We start from the raw sequence: 7500 nt of genomic DNA on the forward strand, positions 1-7500 counted from the left end.
CTCACTTGTGGCTCGAGTTGTATAACGACAACACACTGTATTCCAGCTTAGGTTGATCTTCGTCCTCTTTTTTCATTCTCTTCTCGTTTCGTTGCGGTCTTCATTTCTTTTGCAATCGCAGGGGATGTAGCTCAGTGGTAGAGCGCATGCTTTGCATGTATGAGGCCCCGGGTTCAATCCCCGGCATCTCCAGGTGGTTTTATGAAGACGACAAACTTGTAGCCGTCTTACAGACACAAAAGACTGATAAAAAGGTGCACATAGCTGGCGTACGAGCTGGACAGAACATTAAAAAGGCCCCCTCATTAAAAAAAACAACAAATGATGAAGTAGAGAAATTCCTATTGTATGCTTCTCGCTACATTAAACAAGCACAATAGTGATTATTTGGACTTCATGGTGATGCCAGGCGACTGTGACATGGTTGCTTGTCTTCTTTTACCTGTCAGATCTCTATCCAGACAGTCATGCACCAAAACTCAAGAGTAACACTGCCCTTACAAACCCTCTGTGTAGCTGTTAGTGAGGTGATTATATGAATGTTGTACTACAGTGTAGAATAGGTGGAACAACACGCGTGACCTGTGACGCCCCAACCACAGGTGTGCCGCCCAGTGGTTGTCGTGGCCGAGCGGTTAAGGCGATGGACTAGAAATCCATTGGGGTCTCCCCGCGCAGGTTCGAATCCTGCCGACAACGTGCTTTTATCTTCTTCGTGCACTGTCTGATGTAACTCTTCTCTTTTAGGTGTGCCTCTCTCTCCCTCTCCTCTGTTGCTCCACCTCTCCTTGTCCAACTTTAATAATGATAGAAAATGCTGACTGGGCACTAAAATACAACTCTTCCACAGCGATGGTGGTATAGTGGTGAGCATAGCTGCCTTCCAAGCAGTTGACCCGGGTTCGATTCCCGGCCATCGCAGTTCAGCAGTGTAGTTTTAAAGCAAGCGGCATCCTCCGAAGCTGAAAAGTGAAGCCGACGGGGAAATGCCAAATTGCACTTCCTCCAATGGCTACTTGAGGCTGGCTCCAAAAGCGAGTCAATCCCCATGGCCCTTCACGTTTAAATGCCCCAAATTACGTCAAAAATAAATCCTGCAAAGGCTAGCGTTAGGCTCTGGTCTAAATGCTCTCACTTGTGGCTCAAGTTGTATAACGACAACACACTGTATTCCAGCTTAGGTTGATCTTCGTCCTCTTTTTTCATTCTCTTCTCGTTTCGTTGCGGTCTTCATTTCTTGTACAATCGCAGGGGATGTAGCTCAGTGGTAGAGCGCATGCTTTGCATGTATGAGGCCCCGGGTTCAATCCCCGGCATCTCCAGGAGGTTTTATGAAGACGACAAACTTGTAGCCGTCTTACAGACATAAAAGACTGATGAAAAGGTGCCCATAGCTGGCGTACGAGCTGGACAGAACATTAAAAAGGCCCCCTCATTAAAAAAAACAACAAAATGATGAAGTAGAGAAATTCCTGTTGTATCTTTCTCGCTACGTTAAACAAGCACAATAGTGATTATTTGGACTTCATGGTGATGCCAGGCGCCTGTGACATGGTTGCTTGTCTTCTTTTACCTGTCAGATCTCTATCCAGACAGTCATGCACCAAAACTCAAGAGTAACACTGCCCTTACAAACCCTCTGTGTAGCTGTTAGTGAGGTGATTATATGAATGTTGTACTACAGTGTAGAATAGGTGGAACAACACGCGTGACCTGTGACGCCCCAACCACAGGTGTGCCGCCCAGTGGTTGTCGTGGCCGAGCGGTTAAGGCGATGGACTAGAAATCCATTGGGGTCTCCCCGCGCAGGTTCGAATCCTGCCGACAACGTGCTTTTATCTTCTTCGTGCACTGTCTGATGTAACTCTTCTCTTTTAGGTGTGCCTCTCTCTCCCTCTCCTCTGTTGCTCCACCTCTCCTTATCCAACTTTAATAATGATAGAAAATGCTGACTGGGCACTAAAATACAACTCTTCCACAGCGATGGTGGTATAGTGGTGAGCATAGCTGCCTTCCAAGCAGTTGACCCGGGTTCGATTCCCGGCCATCGCAGTTCAGCAGTGTAGTTTTAAAGCAAGCGGCATCCTCCGAAGCTGAAAAGTGAAGCCGACGGGGAAATGCCAAATTGCACTTCCTCCAATGGCTACTTGAGGCTGGCTCCAAAAGCGAGTCAATCCCCATGGCCCTTCACGTTTAAATGCCCCAAGTTACGTCAGAAATAAATCCCGCAAAAGCCAGCGTTAGGCTCTGGTCTAAATGCTCTCACTTGTGGCTCAAGTTGTATAACGACAACACACTGTATTCCAGCTTAGGTTGATCTTCGTCCTCTTTTTTCATTCTCTTCTCGTTTCGTTGCGGTCTTCATTTCTTTTGCAATCGCAGGGGATGTAGCTCAGTGGTAGAGCGCATGCTTTGCATGTATGAGGCCCCGGGTTCAATCCCCGGCATCTCCAGGTGGTTTTATGAAGACGACAAACTTGTAGCCGTCTTACAGACACAAAAGATTGATGAAAATGTGCACAAAGCTGGCGTACGAGCTGGACAGAACATTAAAAAGGCCCCCTCTTTAAAAAAAACAACAAAATGACAGTCTCTTCTCGTTTCGTTGCGGTCTTCATTTCTTTTGCAATCGCAGGGGATGTAGCTCAATGGTGGAGTGCATGCTTTGCATGTATGAGGCCCCGGGTTCAATCCCCGGCATCTCCAGGTGGTTTTATGAAGACGACAAACTTGTAGCCGTCTTACAGACACAAAAGACTGATAAAAAGGTGCACATAGCTGGCGTACGAGCTGGACAGAACATTAAAAAGGCCCCCTCATTAAAAAAAACAACAAAATGATGAAGTAGAGAAATTCCTGTTGTATGTTTCTCGCTACATTAAACAAGCACAATAGTGATTATTTGGACTTCATGGTGATGCCAGGCGACTGTGGCATGGTTGCTTGTCTTCTTTTACCTGTCAGATCTCTATCCAGACAGTCATGCACCAAAACTCAAGAGTAACACTGCCCTTACAAACCCTCTGTGTAGCTGTTAGTGAGGTGATTATATGAATGTTGTACTACAGTGTAGAATTGGTGGAACAACACGCGTGACCTGTGACGCCCCAACCACAGGTGTGCCGCCCAGTGGTTGTCGTGGCCGAGCGGTTAAGGCGATGGACTAGAAATCCATTGGGGTCTCCCCGCGCAGGTTCGAATCCTGCCGACAATGTGCTTTTATCTTTTTCGTGCACTGTCTGATGTAACTCTTCTCTTTTAGGTGTGCCTCTCTCTCCCTCTCCTCTGTTGCTCCACCTCTCCTTGTCCAACTTTAATAATGATAGAAAATGCTGACTGGGCACTAAAATACAACTCTTCCACAGCGATGGTGGTATAGTGGTGAGCATAGCTGCCTTCCAAGCAGTTGACCCGGGTTCGATTCCCGGCCATCGCAGTTCAGCAGTGTAGTTTTAAAGCAAGCGGCATCCTCCGAAGCTGAAAAGTGAAGCCGACGGGGAAATGCCAAATTGCACTTCCTCCAATGGCTACTTGAGGCTGGCTCCAAAAGCGAGTCAATCCCCATGGCCCTTCACGTTTAAATGCCCCAAATTACGTCAGAAATAAATCCCGCAAAAGCTAGCGTTAGGCTCTGGTCTAAATGCTCTCACTTGTGGCTCAAGTTGTATAACGACAACACACTGTATTCCAGCTTAGGTTGATCTTCGTCCTCTTTTTTCATTCTCTTCTCGTTTCGTTGCGGTCTTCATTTCTTGTACAATCGCAGGGGATGTAGCTCAGTGGTAGAGCGCATGCTTTGCATGTATGAGGCCCCGGGTTCAATCCCCGGCATCTCCAGGAGGTTTTATGAAGACGACAAACTTGTAGCCGTCTTACAGACATAAAAGACTGATGAAAAGGTGCCCATAGCTGGCGTACGAGCTGGACAGAACATTAAAAAGGCCCCCTCATTAAAAAAAACAACAAAATGATGAAGTAGAGAAATTCCTGTTGTATCTTTCTCGCTACGTTAAACAAGCACAATAGTGATTATTTGGACTTCATGGTGATGCCAGGCGCCTGTGACATGGTTGCTTGTCTTCTTTTACCTGTCAGATCTCTATCCAGACAGTCATGCACCAAAACTCAAGAGTAACACTGCCCTTACAAACCCTCTGTGTAGCTGTTAGTGAGGTGATTATATGAATGTTGTACTACAGTGTAGAATAGGTGGAACAACACGCGTGACCTGTGACGCCCCAACCACAGGTGTGCCGCCCAGTGGTTGTCGTGGCCGAGCGGTTAAGGCGATGGACTAGAAATCCATTGGGGTCTCCCCGCGCAGGTTCGAATCCTGCCGACAACGTGCTTTTATCTTCTTTGTGCACTGTCTGATGTAACTCTTCTCTTTTAGGTGTGCCTCTCTCTCCCTCTCCTCTGTTGCTCCACCTCTCCTTGTCCAACTTTAATAATGATAGAAAATGCTGACTGGGCACTAAAATACAACTCTTCCACAGCGATGGTGGTATAGTGGTGAGCATAGCTGCCTTCCAAGCAGTTGACCCGGGTTAGATTCCCGGCCATCGCAGTTCAGCAGTGTAGTTTTAAAGCAAGCGGCATCCTCCGAAGCTGAAAAGTGAAGCCGACGGGGAAATGCCAAATTGCAGTTCCTCCAATGGCTACTTGAGGCTGGCTCCAAAAGCGAGTCAATCCCCATGGCCCTTCACGTTTAAATGCCCCAAATTACGTCAGAAATAAATCCCGCAAAAGCTAGCGTTAGGCTCTGGTCTAAATGCTCTCACTTGTGGCTCAAGTTGTATAACGACAACACACTGTATTCCAGCTTAGGTTGATCTTCGTCCTCTTTTTTCATTCTCTTCTCGTTTCGTTGCGGTCTTCATTTCTTGTACAATCGCAGGGGATGTAGCTCAGTGGTAGAGCGCATGCTTTGCATGTATGCCCCGGGTTCAATCCCCGGCATCTCCAGGAGGTTTTATGAAGACGACAAACTTGTAGCCGTCTTACAGACATAAAAGACTGATGAAAAGGTGCCCATAGCTGGCGTACGAGCTGGACAGAACATTAAAAAGGCCCCCTCATTAAAAAAAACAACAAAATGATGAAGTAGAGAAATTCCTATTGTATGCTTCTCGCTACATTAAACAAGCACAATAGTGATTATTTGGACTTCATGGTGATGCCAGGCGACTGTGACATGGTTGCTTGTCTTCTTTTACCTGTCAGATCTCTATCCAGACAGTCATGCACCAAAACTCAAGAGTAACACTGCCCTTACAAACCCTCTGTGTAGCTGTTAGTGAGGTGATTATATGAATGTTGTACTACAGTGTAGAATAGGTGGAACAACACGCGTGACCTGTGACGCCCCAACCACAGGTGTGCCGCCCAGTGGTTGTCGTGGCCGAGCGGTTAAGGCGATGGACTAGAAATCCATTGGGGTCTCCCCGCGCAGGTTCGAATCCTGCCGACAACGTGCTTTTATCTTCTTCGTGCACTGTCTGATGTAACTCTTCTCTTTTAGGTGTGCCTCTCTCTCCCTCTCCTCTGTTGCTCCACCTCTCCTTGTCCAACTTTAATAATGATAGAAAATGCTGACTGGGCACTAAAATACAACTCTTCCACAGCGATGGTGGTATAGTGGTGAGCATAGCTGCCTTCCAAGCAGTTGACCCGGGTTCGATTCCCGGCCATCGCAGTTCAGCAGTGTAGTTTTAAAGCAAGCGGCATCCTCCGATGCTGAAAAGTGAAGCCGACGGGGAAATGCCAAATTGCAGTTCCTCCAATGGCTACTTGAGGCTGGCTCCAAAAGCGAGTCAATCCCCATGGCCCTTCACGTTTAAATGCCCCAAGTTACGTCAGAAATAAATCCCGCAAAAGCCAGCGTTAGGCTCTGGTCTAAATGCTCTCACTTGTGGCTCGAGTTGTATAACGACAACACACTGTATTCCAGCTTAGGTTGATCTTCGTCCTCTTTTTTCATTCTCTTCTCGTTTCGTTGCGGTCTTCATTTCTTTTGCAATCGCAGGGGATGTAGCTCAGTGGTAGAGCGCATGCTTTGCATGTATGAGGCCCCGGGTTCAATCCCCGGCATCTCCAGGTGGTTTTATGAAGACGACAAACTTGTAGCCGTCTTACAGACACAAAAGACTGATAAAAAGGTGCACATAGCTGGCGTACGAGCTGGACAGAACATTAAAAAGGCCCCCTCATTAAAAAAAACAACAAATGATGAAGTAGAGAAATTCCTATTGTATGCTTCTCGCTACATTAAACAAGCACAATAGTGATTATTTGGACTTCATGGTGATGCCAGGCGACTGTGACATGGTTGCTTGTCTTCTTTTACCTGTCAGATCTCTATCCAGACAGTCATGCACCAAAACTCAAGAGTAACACTGCCCTTACAAACCCTCTGTGTAGCTGTTAGTGAGGTGATTATATGAATGTTGTACTACAGTGTAGAATAGGTGGAACAACACGCGTGACCTGTGACGCCCCAACCACAGGTGTGCCGCCCAGTGGTTGTCGTGGCCGAGCGGTTAAGGCGATGGACTAGAAATCCATTGGGGTCTCCCCGCGCAGGTTCGAATCCTGCCGACAACGTGCTTTTATCTTCTTCGTGCACTGTCTGATGTAACTCTTCTCTTTTAGGTGTGCCTCTCTCTCCCTCTCCTCTGTTGCTCCACCTCTCCTTGTCCAACTTTAATAATGATAGAAAATGCTGACTGGGCACTAAAATACAACTCTTCCACAGCGATGGTGGTATAGTGGTGAGCATAGCTGCCTTCCAAGCAGTTGACCCGGGTTCGATTCCCGGCCATCGCAGTTCAGCAGTGTAGTTTTAAAGCAAGCGGCATCCTCCGAAGCTGAAAAGTGAAGCCGACGGGGAAATGCCAAATTGCACTTCCTCCAATGGCTACTTGAGGCTGGCTCCAAAAGCGAGTCAATCCCCATGGCCCTTCACGTTTAAATGCCCCAAATTACGTCAAAAATAAATCCTGCAAAGGCTAGCGTTAGGCTCTGGTCTAAATGCTCTCACTTGTGGCTCAAGTTGTATAACGACAACACACTGTATTCCAGCTTAGGTTGATCTTCGTCCTCTTTTTTCATTCTCTTCTCGTTTCGTTGCGGTCTTCATTTCTTGTACAATCGCAGGGGATGTAGCTCAGTGGTAGAGCGCATGCTTTGCATGTATGAGGCCCCGGGTTCAATCCCCGGCATCTCCAGGAGGTTTTATGAAGACGACAAACTTGTAGCCGTCTTACAGACATAAAAGACTGATGAAAAGGTGCCCATAGCTGGCGTACGAGCTGGACAGAACATTAAAAAGGCCCCCTCATTAAAAAAAACAACAAAATGATGAAGTAGAGAAATTCCTGTTGTATCTTTCTCGCTACGTTAAACAAGCACAATAGTGATTATTTGGACTTCATGGTGATGCCAGGCGCCTGTGACATGGTTGCTTGTCTTCTTTTACCTGTCAGATCTCTATCCAGACAG

At 47.0% G+C, this 7500-nt stretch overlaps 1 protein-coding gene and 20 non-coding genes across 21 annotated transcripts in view; 20 read left to right on the forward strand and 1 right to left on the reverse strand.

The window, feature by feature from the left end:
- dglucy (D-glutamate cyclase) overlaps window positions 1-7500 on the reverse strand; it is a 79220-nt gene that overhangs the window by 26986 nt on the left and 44734 nt on the right. The gene's annotated exons all lie outside the window — the stretch shown is intronic.
- Window positions 121-192, forward strand: trnaa-ugc (transfer RNA alanine (anticodon UGC)). Its single transcript has one exon. It is a non-coding gene; the product is annotated as a tRNA-Ala (tRNA).
- Window positions 618-699, forward strand: trnas-aga (transfer RNA serine (anticodon AGA)). The gene has a single exon. It is a non-coding gene; the product is annotated as a tRNA-Ser (tRNA).
- Window positions 850-921, forward strand: trnag-ucc (transfer RNA glycine (anticodon UCC)). The gene has a single exon. It is a non-coding gene; the product is annotated as a tRNA-Gly (tRNA).
- On the forward strand, window positions 1251-1322 carry trnaa-ugc (transfer RNA alanine (anticodon UGC)). Its single transcript has one exon. It is a non-coding gene; the product is annotated as a tRNA-Ala (tRNA).
- On the forward strand, window positions 1749-1830 carry trnas-aga (transfer RNA serine (anticodon AGA)). Its single transcript has one exon. It is a non-coding gene; the product is annotated as a tRNA-Ser (tRNA).
- Window positions 1981-2052, forward strand: trnag-ucc (transfer RNA glycine (anticodon UCC)). The gene has a single exon. It is a non-coding gene; the product is annotated as a tRNA-Gly (tRNA).
- On the forward strand, window positions 2382-2453 carry trnaa-ugc (transfer RNA alanine (anticodon UGC)). Its single transcript has one exon. It is a non-coding gene; the product is annotated as a tRNA-Ala (tRNA).
- Window positions 2635-2706, forward strand: trnaa-ugc (transfer RNA alanine (anticodon UGC)). The gene has a single exon. It is a non-coding gene; the product is annotated as a tRNA-Ala (tRNA).
- On the forward strand, window positions 3133-3214 carry trnas-aga (transfer RNA serine (anticodon AGA)). The gene has a single exon. It is a non-coding gene; the product is annotated as a tRNA-Ser (tRNA).
- Window positions 3365-3436, forward strand: trnag-ucc (transfer RNA glycine (anticodon UCC)). Its single transcript has one exon. It is a non-coding gene; the product is annotated as a tRNA-Gly (tRNA).
- On the forward strand, window positions 3766-3837 carry trnaa-ugc (transfer RNA alanine (anticodon UGC)). Its single transcript has one exon. It is a non-coding gene; the product is annotated as a tRNA-Ala (tRNA).
- On the forward strand, window positions 4264-4345 carry trnas-aga (transfer RNA serine (anticodon AGA)). The gene has a single exon. It is a non-coding gene; the product is annotated as a tRNA-Ser (tRNA).
- Window positions 4496-4567, forward strand: trnag-ucc (transfer RNA glycine (anticodon UCC)). Its single transcript has one exon. It is a non-coding gene; the product is annotated as a tRNA-Gly (tRNA).
- trnaa-ugc (transfer RNA alanine (anticodon UGC)) lies at window positions 4897-4965 on the forward strand. The gene has a single exon. It is a non-coding gene; the product is annotated as a tRNA-Ala (tRNA).
- Window positions 5392-5473, forward strand: trnas-aga (transfer RNA serine (anticodon AGA)). The gene has a single exon. It is a non-coding gene; the product is annotated as a tRNA-Ser (tRNA).
- Window positions 5624-5695, forward strand: trnag-ucc (transfer RNA glycine (anticodon UCC)). The gene has a single exon. It is a non-coding gene; the product is annotated as a tRNA-Gly (tRNA).
- trnaa-ugc (transfer RNA alanine (anticodon UGC)) lies at window positions 6025-6096 on the forward strand. The gene has a single exon. It is a non-coding gene; the product is annotated as a tRNA-Ala (tRNA).
- Window positions 6522-6603, forward strand: trnas-aga (transfer RNA serine (anticodon AGA)). Its single transcript has one exon. It is a non-coding gene; the product is annotated as a tRNA-Ser (tRNA).
- On the forward strand, window positions 6754-6825 carry trnag-ucc (transfer RNA glycine (anticodon UCC)). The gene has a single exon. It is a non-coding gene; the product is annotated as a tRNA-Gly (tRNA).
- On the forward strand, window positions 7155-7226 carry trnaa-ugc (transfer RNA alanine (anticodon UGC)). The gene has a single exon. It is a non-coding gene; the product is annotated as a tRNA-Ala (tRNA).

This window comes from Scomber japonicus, chromosome 16 (genome assembly GCF_027409825.1).
Source record: "Scomber japonicus isolate fScoJap1 chromosome 16, fScoJap1.pri, whole genome shotgun sequence".
NCBI classification, from domain to species: domain Eukaryota; kingdom Metazoa; phylum Chordata; class Actinopteri; order Scombriformes; family Scombridae; genus Scomber; species Scomber japonicus.